At 40.1% G+C, this 21,686-nt stretch overlaps 1 protein-coding gene across 1 annotated transcript in view; it reads right to left on the minus strand.

The window, feature by feature from the left end:
- The window catches only part of LOC117228925 (uncharacterized), a 176,583-nt gene that overhangs the window by 98,622 nt on the left and 56,275 nt on the right, over positions 1–21,686 (minus strand). The window contains exon 2 of the mRNA XM_076525749.1: positions 11,620–11,719. The gene's annotated coding sequence lies outside the window, so the exon portion shown is untranslated. The remainder of the gene's footprint in view (positions 1–11,619; positions 11,720–21,686) is intronic.

Raw genomic sequence — 21,686 nt, forward strand, 5'->3', positions numbered from 1 at the left:
GAGAGTAGAGTGAGAGAGAGAGAGAGTAGAGTGAGAGAGAGAGAGAGTAGAGAGAGAGAGAGAGAGTAGAGAGAGAGAGAGAGAGTAGAGAGAGAGAGAGTAGAGTGAGAGAGAGAGAGTAGAGAGAGAGAGAGAGTAGAGTGAGAGAGAGAGAGAGAGAGAGTAGAGAGAGAGAGAGAAAGGAGAGAGAGGAGAAAGAGAGAGAGAGAGAGAGAAAATGGTAACTTTATTTTTCTTGTATATTTTATAGATATAGAGATTTTCAGCTTACCACTTAAACATGAAACTAATTAAATAAATACACTAATAAATAGACCACGAATGTTTGAGCGAAATAAACTTTGTCTGCCATTACTTGCAAGAAGAAAAAATATTTCTCCCTTTGACAATTAAAAGAAAGAAATGTAACATCAAATATATCCACATTTTAAAAATCTTTTAATGCATCTACTGTTACCAATTCCATTTAATCATTCTTGCCGCAAATGTACAAAATCTGTAATCTATTGATAACGGCGAGCACAGAAATAAAGGGGAAGCTTCGTCCATTTCCAATTTTTGTCGGCGAGAGAATGCGAGCGAAAAATCCGTGATCGAGCGATGGCCAAGCAATAACCCGTAAGAATCGTTCGCAATAACGCGAAGCCGTAGCAGGCTACGCCGCGAAATGATTGTAATAATAAACGTAGCTATTTCCTCGTCGCCGCAAAAAAAAGCACAACAGAAAAACCTCGTTTCCTTGTCGAGCGAAACGAAGGTTGCGTGTCGCGCGAAAAACCTCGGAGCCTGGCAAATAAACGAAAATCCCGGAGAAAATCCTCAAGGCTAACTGTAACCAGCGTTCCACGTATGAAAAGTTTTCACGTGGCGGACACGTCAGCGTTATTAGCGGTCTCGTGAATCACTTGCGAACGGTATTTCAAAGGACTTGCGATTAGTTTTCTTTTTCGCGGGGAAAAACTTGCGGTACGAATTCATGGAAGATTAATCGAGAACAAGAATGAATGTTTTATTCGTCACGAGATGACATGATTCAGAATGTTTCTGCAAGTTTAAATAATTATTAATAATGTAAATAAATAATAAATATAAGTTATATAAATAATATAATGAATAATAATAAATAAATATTAATCAATAATTTCGACAATTTGAAAATAAAAAAATTTCTCCTCGTTAATCTCGAATAAAAGATAAGAAATCTGAATAAAACGGTGACCATAATTGTTGTAATCGGTAAGAAAAATGTCGTGAAATAATAATTGTTATTTTCATTCGAACGTCTTCAGTTGAAAGTATTCGCGAATGTCGATGTATTAGTTTCCGCGTATTGAACTGATCAAGGAACGGAAGAAGTTTTTATTTAGTTTCTCAATTTTTATTTTGCACAGATGATTATTTTGACAAACAATTTCTACTAATTATCTTCACCATTTTCAAGTTACTGTTACTTTCGGTCCCTGAAATAAAAACCGAAACGACACGATTCGCGCATTCGAGTATTTGTAAATCCGCATCGCAGTTTATTTAATTGCACGGGAAAACGCACGCGTTATCGAAGTAAATGTTCAACGATTTCGACAGGCAGAAAATAGGATAGTGTTACGCTAAATTTTACGAACATTCGATTTCATGTAACATCGGCGAGCCAATTCTCGCAAACATCGAATTCCTATTAAACCGCTAGGCCAGCCGATATTTTTGCAATACCTTACGATCCAGTAGCAATTAGAGCATTATGTAACTCCATAATTAGACCAGGAGAGTTACGCGGACATCGGTGATTCAGCGGGAACGAACGCCGTTCCGGGAAATAAGGAATACCACGAAGCGTTCGAAATCTTTAGTATCGTTGGCGATGGATCCAACGATCGGGGCTCGGTGAAAAGTATGGTTTGAAAGGCGAGCATTAAAAATCCATTAATGTCAAACGAGTTTATGTGGCTCGGCCTGGTCTGGTCACTTCTATCGAGCCGATCGAGCATCCGCAATAACGAAAGTGGAGCATCGCCGAGCGAATCGCGTTTCTTTCGAAATAGGATCGAAGAGGAGCTAGTCGAATGGAAGAAAATTTGTTCCCGCGTGAAAGGACTCCCAGCGGCTCGGTTTTTCCCATAAAAACAATTAAATCCGTTCCGATGGCCGTCCGGAAAGTGTGACAGGAACGCGGGAACGTGTAGGAGGAAGACGGGGAGAGGGAAGGAGAGCATCGATTGTGTTGCAACCCAGTGTGACGTATCAGCGATCTAGGTGGACAAAATTGAACTTCTAAAGTGATCCTAATTTGTGCCGTTTATTTTGAAAGTGGCATAAGTCACTTTACCGTAATGAAAAGTGGTGATCTTTTAATGTTTATACGAAATTATTTATACTGAGAAAAATATCAGTATCCTGAGATAACAAATACAAGTAAATCTTCTCGAAAGTTAGCATCCATATTTTTAAACGTGTTAAAACGCAAACCCTTAAATATATCGACTTAAAAACGAAGTGACCTATGCCACTTTCAAAATAAACGGCTCATTTATAGAAATACATTACACATCAATAATAGAATGTCTCGTTTGTAAAAACAATGTAGAAAGATTTAAAAAAAACACTGCAGATTTCTTAGTATATTATTTATTAAACTATTTCTTAGTTCTTTTACCAAGGTTGGAATAACATCTCCTCTTCCCAAATTGTCCATTTTTGTTTCCAAACCGAGGAACAATTAGGGAGAATTTACTATACATATTTTTCGACAGTATGAAGAATCATGGTGATAAATGCTTGATATGCTAGATCAATTACTCTTTTACCAGAGCTGTATAAACATGTAATTATTAGATTGCGGATTTTACAGTATTAGAACAATCGAAGAATGTCTTTACGTTCTCCTTAATTTATTAAAATTATGTACAGAAGAATAACATTTTATTTACCTTCTGTTTCTTGCAATTGAATCGGGAAACTTCTATTTCGCATAAAAAGATCCATAATCTAGTAATTATAATAATGAAGATATAATACTTCTGTATGTGTGAAATTTTTGTACACTATTTATATTTTTATGTACAAGATATACATAAGTATTATAATTCTAGTGCCATGCTCCCAATTTGCCTGATCAAATAACTCTCGTCAGAGGTGTGTGCACAGCTATGATAACGTGTGCTCGATTTGTTTGATCAAACACACCTTACCAGGGGCGTGCAGGTAATTCTAGTGGCGCGCACTCGATTTCTCTGGTGAAAAAAATTTTCGGCAGTTACGTAGAGTTGTGTTTTCGCCAAACGTCGCTAAATTCTCGGATCCGGACCACCGTGTGCCGGTTCTGTCGTGGTCGAGCGTTGCGTAACCTGCCGTGGCTGTGAACGGCAGAACAGGGACGAAAGTTATCCGCACGCCTACATAGCCCGGGGCTGTCATGAGCCGAGTAGGATAGCTGTGCGAGGGAACCTAAGTTAACTCGGTGTTGCCCCAACCAGCTGGTTCTATCCTCCATCCTGGTCTCGAGGGCTTGGCGCACAGCCACTGAACTACCGGCGTGCTTAAGGATCTCTTTCTCTCTTTATTTCTTCCTCTCTCTCTCTCTCCCTTTCTTTATCTTTCTTTTTCTCTTTATTCCTCTCTCTCTCCTTGCCTCCCACTTCCTCCGCGCGTATGCTTCCGCGAGAAATTCGTGATTTGTATTTAATATGACGCGATACAGTCTGCGGCCGGCTGCAGTTGCACCGGATCATGCTTGGATAGCTGTACGGATTAATCCCGCGAACCCTGCAGAGATTGTATGCGGAGCGCTTAGAGATTGCGAGCATTGTGCACGATTAAACGGGATCCGTGTATGTTATAGATCAATTAAATGGAGATTAATGGTGTACACGACTTCCGCGGCTGGATGGAGCCTCGACGTCGACGCGATCGGACCGACGGAGTTTTCGGCGTTGCTCGACGAGAGTTGATCCAGAGGTTTCAATGGGTTGCGTGATTTTGCACGTTCGAAGGAGGACTATTGTTTATCAGCATAGTCCTCGATAACTCGTCTTACTTTTCCAGTTATAGAATGGTTATTCTAAAGATGTCGGATAAAGAATAATTATTCTAGAATAATAATTGGAGACTGTGTGATCGATAAAATATTTACAGGGACGTTGATCTTTTTAATCGTGCACGACGAGTATCGTCATAAGAGAATCGCAAATTTGTACAAGTACATTAATCTTGCCGTTTCGATTAAAATTGTTGCGAAACGTGCGCGTCGATTCCAAACAATTAGAATTATTTTCGAAATGCTCGCCGAAAGGGACTGCGCGCAGTGTGCTCGATAATTTATGCGTGAGAACGTTAATCGTTTAGGTGAGTACGACGAGTTTATTCGTCATGGTGAAATGAGAATTTTCCGCAACGAGTACACTCGTCTTGCTATTTCAATTAAAATTGTTGCGAAACGTGCCCGTTGATTCCGAACAATTAGAATTATTTTAGAAATGATTGCTAAAAGTAACTGCACGCAGTGTGCTGGATAATTTTTCTTATTTCAATTGAAATGGTTGTGAAACGTATTTGTAAATTTCATAGAATAAGTCCAGGAGAGCTAATTATTTATAGCGGCTTGATAATTAATGAAGAAATTACTTCTCGAAGCAAGAAATTTAAACTCATAGATGATTCAAGATTTAACGGCCATTTATAATTGATAGAGACTGACTTTTTATACAAATATGAGCATTAATGCACCACTTTGTGAAAACTAGGTTCGAAATTTATTTTTTGGTCGTGGAATCAGAAGTCCAATGTCTAAATAAATTGCACATTTATTTTGTTTTTTACGTTTGCGATTGCTCTAACTACGTGAGAAATATAGTGCGGAAGTGAGCAAAACTCGTGTACATTTATAAACGACTGTACAATGAATCTTATATTCTTTGGATCTCTTTTGACAAATTCCTTTCCCCTTAATACCATTTTGTAAAATAATTTGATTTTATCAAGGCCTCGTTCTGTTAGAGATTTAAGAAAATTTATGCTTAACCTGATTTCAAATGTAAAGCTCAGTGGAGAAGACCTGCATGTAGAACGGCCAGGCAACGACATTCCGATTAATAAAATTCTCACTTTTGCGCGAAATTTAATAGCATTATTATTCAAAGCGCGAAACATCGGCTTACTTTTCCGAGCATATCGGTGACCATAAATCGAACCGGCGGTTCAACGCCGAGCCGATAAGCGTTCCGTGAAACCGTGATCGCGGCGTAGACGTTAAAACGCCGCCATATTTAACGTCCGTGACTGCCATCGGGTCTCCCGATTGAAGATCTCGCATTTTTTTCACCGACAGGCCCCGCGACGTGTATAAATCGGTTGCGAGCGCGAGGAGATAAATTCGCGTCGGCGCAGAATTTCGCGTGCCGCGATTGGGAAATCGGCCGAGAACTGGGTAAAATCCGTACCGTCGGCGAAATAAAAAAAGGAAAATAGGGTTCCGAGCGCGGGGACCGATTTCATAAAGACCGATGTTCTTGCGCGATACGCCGTAATCGTCTCGATTAATCCTGGTTAATGCGTTAATTTATTAATATCGGCACGATCCACGGAATACGCGACGCGGCGAGCACCGTTAAAGGCGTAATAAAGTTGGACATTTGATTCGCATCGGTTTTACGATCCATCGATATCATCAAATCATTAAGTATTACCCCTAAAGCATTAAGAAATTCTTTTAGTGACGCTCATAAAATTTATTATATACCTTAATGACGCATGAAATTTCGAATGGCTAGTGTGACCGGAAAAATAAGGGGTTCATTATTTCTATAACTATTTTATTAGCGTTCGCGTCCTACTTTTAAATATTTAATTTTTAATTGTGTCATTTGCGACCGTCTAGATATAAATTTCGTAAGTGACGTCATTTTATTATTTCTCAGCACGGAGTAGCGGTACATATTTAGGTTTATTTTTGCTGATCGACTTTAATTGAAATTAAGAATCGCGTCCATCTCGACGGTTCTTTCTGGTGGCTTTTATTGACGATTATATTCTCATGTTTTTTGTCGAATAAATATTTTGAAACCGATGGTCTTTCCATAATTAATCGTAAACAGGTATCGAACATAAAAATATGAATAGAAATAATCATAAGAAATCAACAGAAAAGCAATTCTTTTCGAAATCACGCGTGAAACAAGTACAGTAAATTCTCTCCAATTGTCCCTCGGCTTGTAAACAAGAATGGACAATTTGGGAAGGGCAGATGCGATTATTCGAGCCTCGTGACTCGTTTTCATAGTCGTTGACAATGGGCGACTATAAAAAGTCGTATCTCTTCTTCTCAAATTGTCTATTTTTGTTTACAAGCTGAGGGACAATTGGAGAGAATTTTATGTAATCTACTAAAAATATCCTCGTCTACAAGGCTTAGAACGACTTCTGTCTTAAATTTACGTAATACATTATAGTATACATTTACATATATTAAAAATAGTATCACGATGACGTAACATATAGCTGACACTAAGTTTTAATTAGTTTTCGAAAATCGTTTTCATTGTAATATATCGAACAAACTGGATGTTACTAGGATCTGTAGTAAACAAAATACTGAAATGAATAATTCCTATGGCTATAATTTTCACTTTTCAGTTTCGGTTTCATTAATTCATCGACTTCGTGGGAATTTTTGGAATTGATATTCGGTTAAATAACGTGTCCAGGCGTAAATTTTGTAAATTCGAAGAAAACCCTCGCAATAATAACTTTCGTGTACACGCTCGTTTCTCTGCTGTGCGCGCGAGTGTAGCAACACTGTATTGGTTCTCTGCCCGCCACACGATTACAGCGGTCAGCCGGCGTGGTAGCGGGCGAAATGCTTCCTTCGATGAGGTTTTTCTTTTCGTAGGAGATTACGATCGTTATACGGCCGGCGTGGAGCACGGATTACGAAGGCTGCGTGATCTTTCCGAGTCCAACAGCACACCGTCGCGTCGCACCTATGCCAGCCAACGACTTAGGCTCGTGCAAGTAACTGCCCTGTACACGGGGGCCTCTGTGCAACCAACAATCGTTAAGGTACGTGTGTATGGGTGCCGGGAGACCTGGTTGCTAAGGATAGACTGTCTTTGTGGCCGCTGACTGTTCCACGAAACTAGCGAGGCGATTTAATCATTATCGGCAATCTAGCCGAGCGGGCAAAAAGAAAAATCTGGGTCAGACGCTCGCGCGCTCGCGGGGATCGGGCCCCGGACTTCTCTTTCAGGGCTCCCGATCCGAACGCTAAACGCTTACAATTAGCTCCGTCCAGCGGCAAAAAAAGAAAACGCGGCTGAAAAAGAACGGTAAATTAATTTAACGCGTTTCGCGGGCACGAATCGATGTCGCGCGAGTTTAACCGTTCGAGTCCCAGGCAGCCCGATCGCGCCGTTCAGATTTTTATGTCGATAAGTCCCAGGACATTTGAACGCTATGGGCAACCGACGGCGCACTCGCAGACCGTCGAATGTAGCGCGCTTTTTCTTTAATATAAGAAATATAATGTATTTCATTGTTACCTTTTCCAATCATTTTTATCGATGCCTTCGACGAAAGGGATCTCTTTTAAATTTTCGTTGCGGACTCGGATGAGAAAGTTGAAAAACTTAGATTTTCAATTTTTTGTATCGTCCCAACCAATTTTGCAACCTAACAAAATTTCTCTTACTTATTCTCTGTCAAAGTAATCTCAAAAAGATTCAAGTCGTTTCTAACGAACGTTCGAAAAAGTTATTTCACTTGAAATGCTGTCGACGTACTTGCCGCGACGCGAGTGTAGCCCGAAGAAATGTTAGTTTTCCCGTCGTTCGAGCTACACGGACGATCGTAACGTTTACAGTCCCCTAAGTAAGTAAGTCCCGATCGTCGAACAAGGCGTGCGCAATGAAATCTGAAATATGACGGGAAAAAAGAAGAAGCTGTACGAGCCGGTCGACTGCCGAATAAAATCTATTCGTGGATCATAAACCACGTTTACCGTTGCGATGGAAGATTAATCGAGGCGCGCGAACGTTTTCACTGCGGCTCCACGCAGAAACGGGGAATATACAGGCCGGTTTTACGGCGGTTTTTAATAATCAATTACAATAATTAACGTACGAGCGAGTCCGGCAAGTCGGGCCCGAGCTTTTTACTTGTGAATTTTTCGCCTGCCTGGCTGCGCCGCGATTCCGCGTACCGGTATTAGCATTTTAAATGGGCATCGCACGCGAAATCATTCTTTCTGCTGTCCGCGATGCCTCACGGCGACCAATAAATATTTATTAACGTTTTGTGGCTGTACGATCGATTGGCCGGCACAACGAAACGGAAGGGAAGACCAGAAAGAAAGCAGAGGGGAGAGAAAACGAACAGAACGAGAAACGTGTACAGGCTTGTACTTGCAAACTACGGTCAAAAACAAAGGACTTTTCATAGAAATGAGATAAAGCGGTGATTTTTTACGTTGAAGCTGAAATGTTCCAGAACTTGAAATATTCCAGCAAAGTTGTGATTTATCTAACTCCATATATAGTTGGACTTTTGTTTATGATACGTTACGCACGTTAAACCACTCAGCATCGCAAAAATAAGCCAATCCATATTTTCCCATTTTTATCAATATTAATTATTTATAAAGATATTGTACATTTATTATATATTATATATTGATTTATGTGGCCGTAATGTTGATCGTTTGAAAATTAGGAGCGTTCCCTCATTCACCTCAACGAAGATGCTCAGAGAAAAATCGCGTAACTGATAAGTGGAGCCACCTACAAATCAAATTCTTTAAAAAGATTTTATATGGAAATGTGCATAGGTTTTGTTGCGATTATTGTCCTATTTAGAGGAAAAATCGTGCACCGTGCGTCGCGCTGTGTTGCATTGGACAAGCCGCACGCGATGCAACGCGATGCAACGTGCTCGTCACTTGCTCAGGCGTTGAAATCACCGAACATGGCGCGTTGCGCGCGCGCGCACCGCTTCATACCTTATAACCCTGAAGGATTATAAGTCGATGGCGATTATTCCAGCGAGTTTTTATTTTCTGGACTGAAATTCGATAATGTTTTTAGTTGACAATTTCAGTAGATTGAAGGTAATCCAACAAAGAAAAGAACTAAATAAGTGCTATCGTTTTATTTGTTGAATATTATTTTTACAAAGCAATCGAACAAATCAAAGACTCTTATTTGCGTCCGTTTTAAGATTAGATTTATATTTCTGATGTAATAAAACTGCAGATGCAAATCTCATTGTTTAAACATTATTTGATATACTAGAATGAGAAACAGGTTCAATTTATCAACTAGAAAATTCCTCATACTAAAAAGAAAAAGACAGAAACGTCATTAATGTTTGAGAATTCATACGCTCTCTTCTATCTCAAAACGTGCAAATAACATTAACAAATAAATCTGCGCAGTTTAATTACAAACAATACTGCATATTTAACTCACAAACAAAAATTAACTAAAATCATAACCGAAAAAGAAACATGGAATACTTGTAGCGCACAATGTTTTCATAGAAAACAGATAAGAAATGGATTTGCTTTATTCATTAAGACGCCGTAGTTGTATGATCACATTTAAGAACGTGCGTGATTGATATCGGCGATAGTTTTCGAGCAGCGTCAAACCAAAATGCTCCTGTCATGTCACCGGCGTTTGCTCGACTGAAAATAGCACGACGTGTACGGTGCCAAAGTGAGTGAGCGATGTAGTTTAAAGCCAGTTAACAGGTCTGCCCATTTGTTTGACTCAGAGAAATCACATTCACGGGGCCAGCCTATTTGTAATACAAATTTTATATTTCATAAAATGGAAAGTGAAATAGAAAAACATAGTTCGCGGCCATTAGTCATCCGCGCGTCATTCCGTGGACTGTAAAACATAAGAGAAAATATACACAAGAGACTAATGGTTGCGATTACGTTTCTGTATTTCGCCGTGCTGCGAACACAAATTGAAATTCGTATTCATTTGTTAAATTCTAGCCATGTACATAATTAGAACATTTTATAATCGTCGGTTGTTTCGCGTAGAATTCGCGATCACGAATCCGGTTACAGCGAGATAAAAAGATTTACGACCGTTTTATTTTCTCGAGGATCGTCAAGTATCTTTTCTACAATTAAAAGAATTCCCCGATCGAATAAAAATACCTTTTTTTCGCTCGCATCTTCCACGAATTTCTCCGGACACAGAAAAATAGCGATTAAAGAGGATTTGGATCCAAAGTCGAGTTCCACTTTCTCTTATTTCGATGGCGAACAGTGGCAGGTACGCGTCGCCGTAATTTCCGTCGGCGATTTCTGGTAGAAATGCAGAATCCTGCAGTCGGCGAAGTTAACTGCCGACGGCCATTTGCATAGACTCCGCGCGTCTAGACCGCAACAACGCAAGGTTGTCGAAACTTTTCTATGCGTTTCTTTAATTGACTCGCGTGGGATTAATCAAATATAGCCGGAGGGTAAAAGCATCAGCCCACGCTTTCTTTTCTCATTACGCGAACGATGCTCGCCTATTATAAGGCGCTGCCGCGCGCAATTGATTACTCGTACACTTTATTACGCTCGTCATGGCGGCCTATTTAATGATTACGCTTCGCGGATGCGTATATTGAAACTTAACGTAAAGGCAGATGCGCGGAGAATGCCGGCGACTCGAAGCAACCGCGATTATTCTCCGGTTAATGTTCAGGATGAAGACGGTTTTCTTTCAGAAAACAATGATTCGCGTTCCTTAATGAGGTCCTGTAAAGAACCTGTGCTCTAGCATTATGCAGATAATTGTCTCTTCGTTTAGACTGGACAAACGGTTCCAGGTTTATTGCAACCCATTAAAATAATGATAAAATTATCTAGGTAGGTAGTATAGATGCAGGGTGAGTCATTTAACTCTTTCGTCTTGATTTTTCTTGTAAACTGCGCGTTCTATAAAAAAAAATGTTTCATAAAGGAGGAGCATACACGGCAACAACCAATTTTTTTTGTTTGCTATCTTCACCACGAAAGATTCATCAAAATCATGAAGGTTTTAATTAATTATTTAATTTTAATTGATTTCAATTAATCGTGCAATTCGAAAGTCTATTGAATGAAGAATTTAAAAAAATACCTATATTAATTACTACTAGAATTAAAATGAATTATATATTGAAAATCAGCTGAAGAAAGTCTCGATCAACATTAATTTCCGAACCCTTGCAGCTTAATAATTTTTCATTCTATATTTAATAGACTTTCGAACGAACCTCATATTTTGATGAAAATAAATGGCAAATAGCAAATAATTAATCGTTGCCGCGCGTGCGTTTCTTTATATCGAACAACTAGTTTACAAGGAATATTAAGGTGAAAGAGTAAAATGACTCACCTTGTACATTATCTCGGATATATTACAAATATTTACAGTGAGAACCGTGGAACGCGTTTCTAATTTGCAACGAATTGATTATCGTAGCTTGGAATTCCACGGCGATCTTAACGAGTAATTTTTACTTATATATATATATATACTTATATATATATATATATATAGTAAAGACAGAACGAGGTTGCGCAGAGACAACCGAACACATTATTAATGTTTATTATCGTCTCTAAAGGAGTCAGACAAATACCTTGAATCACCGTAAATCGCGCTTCTTTCAGTTCATCTTAAGCTGTTGTCAGGTGTCGATGAAATATGAACTTCCATTTAAGAGCACGAGGAGCTTCCACCTGAAACACAAGTAGTTTCATCCGTTAATAAATAAAATTTCTCTTTTAATTCTGATTGAACCGCTGATTTCATGCCCCCCATAACGAAATTGTGCGCGTGATTTGTGAAACTGTATAAACTTCGGAAGAACATAAAAACATTCGTTTGTTTTTTGATTTTTTTTTTTTAATTTTTCCGATGACCGAGATCTGCAGAACTAGTTGTTTAAATTTTCGTTACAGGCTCAGATAAAACAGTGAAGAAGCCTGAGTTTTATTTATTCTTTGTTGTCGTACCAAGCAATAGCGACATTAACAAGAAGTATTTTAATTATTGTCTGGTAGAGTAAAAAAAAAAATTCAAGTCTTTTAGTCCAGTTTTAAAAAAGTTACACCGTTTCGAAAGGTGTCCGAATACTTTTTTACCCACTGCGTGTCTCCACGTTTTGCACATTAACGTTGGTACGTGAAAACAGCATCTAGATTTGAGAAATATTTGATGAAAATATTGCAAACCCAATTCCGAAGGATATTTCGAGCAATTCGAAGAAGGGACACACCGTTGAATTTCACGTTCGCGCACGGAACGAACGGTCACGCGGCCCGGTCGAGTCGTACACGTTCGCAAAAATTAATTTATCGTCGGCAGGTTTGTTGCACACGTGCACACCGTACATCCGTATCTGCACCGTATATCACGATAACGTTATTAAAGGGCAATGGAACGTGTCTCGCGCCACTTAACGATGACCAAAGTGGCCCGGTCTCCGTTGTGTCCGGGCACCGGAGCCGGTTGTATGAATTGGTGCGACGAATGAAAGCGGTTGCGCAATTAACGGGGGTGCCGTATGAATTATGCCAGTGTTTCGTGCACGCCGGAACTCGGCCAACCGATAAATTGATTGCGTCATGTCGATAATCAAATTTGACAGTTATAACGGCAGGTTGATCGGCGCTCCTTCTTTCAATTTCGCCAATTCCACTGTTTGCGTTATACACGTATCGCAAACTGGACAATTCTCGCACATTCATACAGCGCCTTATACTCGAGCACTGGGAACAACGTTTTATACTTTCGCGAGTTACGGTCTTCCGAAGTTTGCTAATCATGAAGATTTACTAGCGCATTTATGGAAAACGATTTGCACCTTTTCAGTGCGAGCTGTTCATACGAAGAATTATAGCTTTTTAAATTTGATTTTCGCTCAGAGTTGCCTAAAAGTCGAAGCGTAAAAATTTAAGATGTACGAGGAACGACCTCGCGTCGTATGCTAAGAGAGATGCGCGCATAAGAGCATGAAATAAATAAAATTACTATAGCTGCAACCACAATGAGACACGAACAATGTAGACATTAAACAATCCAAGAATGTTTTCCCAATCCTTCAAATTTACTTAAATCATTAAAAGAAATAATAAATTCTTATTTCACATGTCAAGTACCGAAAATTAAACCCAAAGTTCACATAAAATTTAAGTAATTCGATTAATGCAAGTAAAACTAAAAAATTAAAATGTATCATAGTGTCGTAAATGTGCTAGTAAAATTCAGTTTATGCGAATAGATTGCAATAAAAATCAATTTAGGAAACTAGTAAAAAATTAGTATCACCATACGTGACCAACGCAGAACTGGTGACTTCTCTTCCTCAAAAATCATTGAAAAAATTTGGATTTCTCATAAAGATCCACGACCTAATAATCAGCCTCGAAAGTGGCAAGAAACCACGAAAACGGATACAATACAAATCTAATTAACCCACAGCCGTGATTGCGCAACAGTCCGTCGAAGACAATCGAGCAGCCGAAAACGAGGTACGGTCACGCGAGACGGAACGGTGATCGGCGATCAATTACAAAAACAATAAGAAAACGGTCAATACACCGGCCGGCACCGCCATTATGCAATTAGCCGGTAATCGAGGCGTAATTGGTGGCGTGTGGACGAAACCGAAAAAATGGCCGTTCGGTTTATCGTCGTCCTTGCGCGGTTCGAACTGGGTCGAGCGCGCGTGTAATTCACAGTTAGAACACTTCTCGCGGAAACTCGCGGGAAAAAGAAAAACCGCACGGCTCGGCGCCGCGTCTGCGGCCGGAGCGGATTCTCGGCTCCGAAATAGGAGCCGGGGCCGAGGATTGAGCGCGCGAGTGAGAAAGTCGCGCGAGCGCGGCCGGGAACGGCGCGCGGGTTATTCCGGCTCGCTTGCGAGACTTCTTCAATTTACGATTTCAGCGTACCGCTCCCGAGATTCTTCGAACCGATACTTTCCCTCGCGCGCGTTGAAATCTCTGGACAGGACGCGCGGTTCGCACAGACGAGCGCCGCATGATCGTCGGTCATACACAACCATAACGCGCGCCGCGAGGCTGGTATGGTCGCGGACCGCGCAAAAACTGTCGTCGCGTCGCGCGGAGGAAGTTGAAACGGTCGCTGCACTCGGAATTACCAGCTCTTGCCCGCGTTTTCGCGGAAGAAATCCTGCGAAATAGTTTCTATTTACTCCAGAAATCTCCCGCGAGTTTTGTTAATCCGCGATCCGCAACTATGCTGTGGGACGCTGTATAAAACCGTACAAGTCTGTGTTTTTTGTGAGAGAATTTTCTACCCTTCCTGTATTTACTATACACACTTAACATAGTTTACGTTATAGTATACTGAACGACGCTTGTGCGAAAAATACGCCAGTTTGATAAAAATATAACTGAGTTTATTCAGGACCATTTATCGTTATCAATTCTTCGCAACATATTTTTTAAGGTACTTCTTCTAGATATGTTGGTTTTTCTATCGACCTTAACTCTTAAATGCATATTGTTGCCAATTGTCTACATTCCAGTTCCACTTAATTTTATTCAAAAACCTGAATATGTGCGTTTCCGAACACACGTTGATAACAATAGACGATAGACCATGTGTGAAATAAAAGACTTGACATTACTTTTGCCGAGTAAGTTGTATGTTTTTTGACATCTGAATGTGGCGGGTGATAACCTTCAATGTGTTACTTGGAGAGATACTTTCTTTCTTCGAGTTTTAAAATTGCATTGTGTCACAACAAAAATCGCAATTGCTTTGCTGTATTTCATTTATAAATAATATGAAAATTCCTATACTAACAGATAATATAAATACATGACCATTTGCTTACGTCTACAATCATTTTAGTAATAAACACATATCGTTGCCAAAAGTCTACAATACAACCTTTTTTCGAAATAAATACTCAATATTATTACCTAGATCTTTTTATTTATTTTTCACGTAACCTACGACTACATTCCTATAAAAAACGATTTTTTAAAATTCAGAACAAAAAATCATGCATTTAAGGGTTAATGAAATATTGAACATTTGAATTAATTGTCAGAAACTACGTAGTCAAATAACAATATCTCTACGCTGGGTCCAAATGGATCCGAGCTGCGAGTATCAAACCTTTGCACTATAACAGAATGGCGGGTTCGTTAACATAATCTACTATTAATATTATTCGTTTCTTCTAAATCGAAAGAAAATTTGATTATTCTGTTATCAGAATCTACGAAAGAAAGTAAATTTTAAGATATGCAAGAAGAGCAAAAATTGTTTTATTCTATCAGTGAAATTATTAAGGACGAAGAAGTGCTGATCACCATTGCTGTGAAAGGAATGAATCATAGTGCAAGGAGTTAAACCTTTGCTGCACTTTAATGAGTCTGACTCGTGATGCAGGTTTTTAGTAACATCCTGTTAAATATAAATGTCATTCCGTTCACGTTATTTTTTGTCAATCAATTAAAGCATTCGAGTAAATGTAAGCACATAAGTAAGTAAATATGTATATACACAGTGAGTAACGATAATATTCAGACATCTTTTCAAACGCAAATTGGAGTCAAGTAACGTTTTTTTTATATATTTTCATAGGATCACTATATTTTTCATAGCTCACCTGTTGGTTTCTTTTTAAAATTACTATAAAAGAAACCGTTTAATATTATCCGAAGTCTTTGCTTTTTTCGAAACAATTAACCTGTCGATTAATTATGAAAAAATGATTCAATCACTTAAGAAAAATATATAATTCATAATATATATAATATATACATTAATAATAATATATATGTATAATTAATCGATAGGTTTACTGTTTTTACTAAATCCAAAAACTGTGGAAAATATTAAACGATCTTTTTTTTAACAATTTTTTTTTTTAAACCGGGACCAACAGATGGCCCACCTTTAACATTGTATAACATAGATTGATCAAGTTCATATACATCAATTTTTCAAAAGAACAAAGCAACAGTTATCGTCGTACAGCTTGTTTTCACCCAATTATATTAGCCGAACTATCGGCAACTTGACGAAAATCAGAAATTCAATGTGTTCGAACATATTTTACTGTCGCTGCAGTAATAATCCCGATCGCCGACTGGATATTACCATGCATGAATTCGACCGGAGAGAGTCGATGAAAATGTCAAAACCCGGCGTCGAAGTGCACGAGAAAACGCAGCCGCGCGAATTCGCCCGTAACTCATTGCTCCGCTGAAAAGTTCCCGAGATTTCCGCGATAAGCGGTCGACGAAAAATATATATTGTCTATTAAATATGAATTACGTCCCGGTTAGCCAGTATCTCGCGCGGCGAACGAGCTCCCAGGCGTGTTCGTGGCAACCCAATAATTTTCACACTCTAAAAATCGCTTTAATTTCTGTCCCGTTCACGAGAAACAGAGGCGAGATAAGATCCGTGTACAGGACGGTCGCTAATTAATTCACCGATTTTTACCCGGCTTTGTGGCACCGTCCTTCCCCGTCGCGCGTCGCATGCGCGCCCGCGCCCGCGTCCGCGCCCGATCGCTATAGTAACCCGGTGCTGTCTCCGGCGCGATAACTGAATTAATCACTATCTTAATCGATTATGTACACACAGGTACACCGAGATCGAGCGATTAGTCCGCTGAACTTATCGACGACTATAATGCGGTGGCGCGATACTAGGGTAATGGCCGAGGCGGCGCGGCGTGTCGCGATTCCGCTTCATTGGACAGGCGTAAACGCTTATTGCCGCCGCTGTCGAAACGCGGGGTCGCAGCGCACCACGTAAATAAAACTCCGAAGGGTCGACCCCTCGAGATTCTGGGGGCAGGTCATCCGGATGTGCAAGGAATCGCGTCGATCTCCGAAATTCCCGCGTCACAATCAGGCCCGATAACGCGCAGTCGTCCAAAACGCGATTTCATGCGAGCAACATTATTTGCGGAAGCTTTTGGAGACATTAGAGGATAAGCAAAAGTTGCGTGAAGCACGGCGAAGTATCGTAATATTTGAATTTTATAATACTTTGATGTATACATTAATAGAATTACCGCACGTTTGCTGGTTTCTGAAATTTAAGCATTAATATTAGTAAAAGCGATTGGCATATTAATATTTGAAGCGGAAAAGGAAGCTTCTGCATATTTTAATCATACTAATTCATGCGTTGCGACCAGCTTCCCGTAATTCTCCTTTCAAAATGATAAAATGAAACTTGCATTACTTTGGAGTGATCTGATAATTACAACTGACAATTAGTAAGCATTAAAATGTTCAACTAAAAATTACAAGAAGTTGTCCAAATAGAAATGGCAAGAAACTGTCCAACTCAAAATTGCGAGAACCAATAATTTCACAATTTACCCTTCCAATATTTTAAATAAAAACTTGCACCACTTGCAGTGTAACCAAATGACTAAACCTGACAATTAGTACAGTGCCGGACAAAATGATAGGACGTTTACCATTTTTTAATACGTTTCGCATAATATAATAAAATATTCGTACATTTTACATACTACTGTGATCAAAAAGTAAGGTGAATTTGTTTATAAAATGTAAATTCTTTATTTATTCTTCCAAATCAATTTCATCCCCTTCAAAGTAATCCCCGTCCGATAAAACGCACTGTTTCCGACGCTTTTTCCAGTCCTCGAAACAGTCGGAATAGTCTTTTTCCGGTATAGCCTTCAAGACCTTCTTCGATTCGGTTTTTATCTCCTCAATCGTGTCAAAACGGTGTCCCCGCATCGGCCTTTTGAGTTTGCTGAATAACCAGAAGTCGCACGGAGCCAAATCAGGCGAATACGGTGGTTGCGGAACGATATGAGTCGAGTTTTTGGCAAAAAAGTCGCGAAGAACCAATGCAGTATGACATGGCACCAATCGAGACTTGACGCGTTTGAGACACAAATCATCCTTCAAAATGGTTTGGACTGAGCCAAATGATATTCCAACACTATCAGCGAGGTCTCTCATTGTCAGTCGACGATTTTCAAGCACCAAATCTCCGATTTTTTTGGACATGGCCCTCGTCGGTAGACGTTGATGGTCGTCCAGAGCGCGGTTCGTCTTCAACGCGTTCTCGGCCCGCTTTGAACTCGTTGTACCACTTATAAACGTTTTTTTGTGCCATAGTTTGATCACCAAAGGCCTTCCGCAACATTTTCAACGTGTCCGCACAAGAATATTCGTTCCGCAAACAAAATTTGATGCAAGTTCTTTGCTCAACAAAATCACCCATTGTAAAAATCGAAAAATTCACTTTTGGTCGTTTACTAAAACACGTGTAACTCGGAGATAATTAAACCTTTTAACAAACAGACGCTTGGCAATTGTTATAGACAGTCCTACCAACCTAGGAAAAAAACAATTGCCTGCCTTCCTAATGTCCGGGAGTTTTAAATGACAATTTCACCTTACTTTTTGATCACAGTAGTACCTTATGCATTAAATATGTTCTTAGAGAGGAGCATAATAAACCTTGAGCCTTGTATCTCATGCACGAAAAGAGTTAAAGGAAATAATGTAAAAATGTGTGCTGATTGTAAGCATCAAAAATGTCACACTAAAAGTGACAAGAAAATGTCGAAGATCGCAAAATTCGATCTTCTACAATTATAAAATGAAGCTTGCATTAGTTGTGCAGCGACCTCGTATTAAAACCCGCCCAGCAAACGTCAGTTCCCCGGCTACGACAAAGTAACCGGCGCAGATAAGCATGCAGATACACGGCGCGATTACAACGATCATTACGGTATGACAATCGTCGCGGGATAATTTCTCGATGACGCAAAGGATCGCTTTGTTGTAACAGCGTCCGTAAAGCCGACAGCAGCACGGCCTTTTAGTAGCACTTTGACATTTCTGTTTCCGAGATTTATTCGCCGGCTGCGAGGCTGTTGCCGTCGCAGCCGCGAGAAGAGACAAGACGAGTGGAGACGAGTCGCGACCGGATGCTCGCGCTCGTTTCGCGTCCGTCCACGGTGAGCAAAGAATAGTTAACGCGCGCCGGGTCATTATACAGAGTCGCTCCGCGGCATCCTCCATTTCTATAATGGCCGCGACGCTCAAATTATACTTCTAATAAATACCGCGCGGCAAAACTCGTCGTTACCGGCTCGCCGTAATTCTTCAACGAGGCTCGAACCGAAAACAGTAAAAATGCCGCTCGAATATTCGAGTTTCGTGTACCTCGGGACCACCACTGTTGGGCCGTGACTACGCGGATGTATATACAGGGTGTTTCACAATTATTTTAACAGTCGAAAATGAGGGGTAGCTGAGGTCATTTGAAGTAACTTTTTCCTTTGCGAAAATGCAATCTGCGGCTTTGTTTACGAGGTATTAACGAAAAACGGTGGCCAATGAGAGGTGACGGTGCGAGAGAGAGAGAGAGAGAGAGAGAGAAAGAGAGTCCGCGAGAGAGTCCGCAGCACGAGGCTTTGACAGAAGGTCGGGACGGATTCGAGCCGCGTTCGAAGCATTGAACAAGTCACGAAGCGTGAACTTTCCGGATTTTTTTTTATTACGTAAAAGTAATATTTTTAAGAAAAACGCTGTTCACCTCTACTTTAGAACGTCTGAAGAATATTTACTAATTTCTGGGACTCGAAATAATATGTAGTTTAACCGTGACAGCCGTTTTAATTTTCTGGTGTGCATGACACCTCGTGTGTACCATACGGAATTTTTATGCAAGGTGTGCAGTGAAGATTAACAAAGTTCGTAAATGATATGTATGTATGTATGTTTCGGCGTTTTGTACGCCGCAATCGATAACCGTGTGTGACAAATGAAGAAGCAAACGGCCGTGCGTAGTCACGACCTTGGACCGTTTGCAACTCGACTTTGCGCGACGTATAATTAAACAAACACGAACTGTTGGTCACAATACTTTATTCCTGTCGAAAGAAACAGTGGGTGCAAACAAACCAACTTCTCCCGAAAATGTTCGGAGGTCGGAATTGAAACCGGCAGATCTGAGAATACATGCTAAGCTTTTATAAAAACTCGGCGCAGTCGGCTAAAAAAGGCAGCGCCGACACAAACAGACCGTTTTGTATTGTCTTCCGGGAATTCGCGTCGCGTGTCGCATCACACGCTTGACCGACTCCGTCGACCCTTAGCCGTATCGACGTAGCAGTAAATTACATAGGCGTAGGACTAGGCACAGGGTAATTCGCAGCAACTCGAAATTTGGCATTTCCGGGAGAAATTATATATAATACTATATTCACAAACAGATACTATATTCATACTAAACAAATATACTAAACAAACAAATACTATATTCACATAAATTCTATCGCGATGAACCAGCCGTTTCATTACCAAGGTCATTACATCCTGGGACGCAACGAAATTCTACCATTAATTAATATTCTATTGCAGCAACTTACCAATAAACGCTAAACGTAACACAGATCTTCACTTTAGAGCTGGGTGCATCAAATGTAGGAAGATGCTCTACTTCTGTCCCAGATACCCATTCCATTCCACGACTTCAATTTTCACAAGCACTTTCACTCGATCCAAATACTTAACCTTTTCACCGAAACTACCTTGACATTTCGATAACGGAACGGAGATAATATTTTCGTCACTTAATCGAGCAGCACAAGATTCCGTTTTCACCAAAGTTCCGCCATGTTGTTCTACCGGACACGTGACAAAAATTTCGCGGCAGGAAGGTCAAATTGAAGTTGTCGATCTATCGATGTTACGTCACGTGGTCAGTGATTCGAAGATGACTGTGCCGGCATTGAAGGGAGGTAGTCAGTGTTCCTCGATTAACACGTTCCGTGCCGAGCTTTTTTTACTCGAATCTTCACACTTTGATATTTTACTAAAACTTGATGTATTACGTGCAATTATTAATTCTCGTACACATAACAACGTAACAAAAACTTATCAACGCCCATTCTTGCGGTGGAAATTGATTCTTCGGTTCTAAATTTCTTGTAAACAATTTGTTCAGTTCACTAAGTAAACATGCAAGCGTGTACCATCGATGGTACACGTGGCACGGAACGTGTTAAACAATGAAAATGTGTTTGTTATCGTGTCATTGAAATTTCAAAGTTGCTAAAGTGAACTACGAGCAGCTTTTGGAAACACTGTTCTATTAACAAACAATAACGCACACAAGATACAAAATGGCAAAGCAGAAAATAATAATTCACCTATTCGCACGCCAAAATGTTAAGTCATGTTCGTTATATTATAATTCCGTATTGTTATCAGTATCGTAAACTGTAATCATAATTGTTTTCTTAAATCGTAATCGTAATCGTATTCGTGAGCATGATCGTAATTTGCGTGTCGACGTTCGTCGCGTTCTGTCTTGTGCGCTGCGAACGCGACTTTTATCGGCGTACTGAACGTTACGAGTCTTCTTTCGAATTCGACCGTTTCGTTCGATCAGTGCCTAACGCCCGCCGATCGTCTTAGCAACGTCGCGATGTTTACGTTTACGTGGTGTTAACGCACGGCAGTTCGCGAGTACCGATCGGCTGTTGTGATTTCGAAGGTCGTTCCGAAGTCGTCAACCTTCGACTCTACACATACAATATTAACCCCATAACGCGCAGAAACGTATTAACACGGGCGTGCAAAACCGGCCAAAATGTGCAGACCCGTATATATACGGTCGGCGTCGCAACTTATGTCGCTAAAATGTTCA

This window comes from Megalopta genalis, chromosome 12, assembly GCF_051020955.1.
Source record: "Megalopta genalis isolate 19385.01 chromosome 12, iyMegGena1_principal, whole genome shotgun sequence".
Taxonomy (NCBI): Eukaryota; Metazoa; Arthropoda; class Insecta; order Hymenoptera; family Halictidae; genus Megalopta; species Megalopta genalis.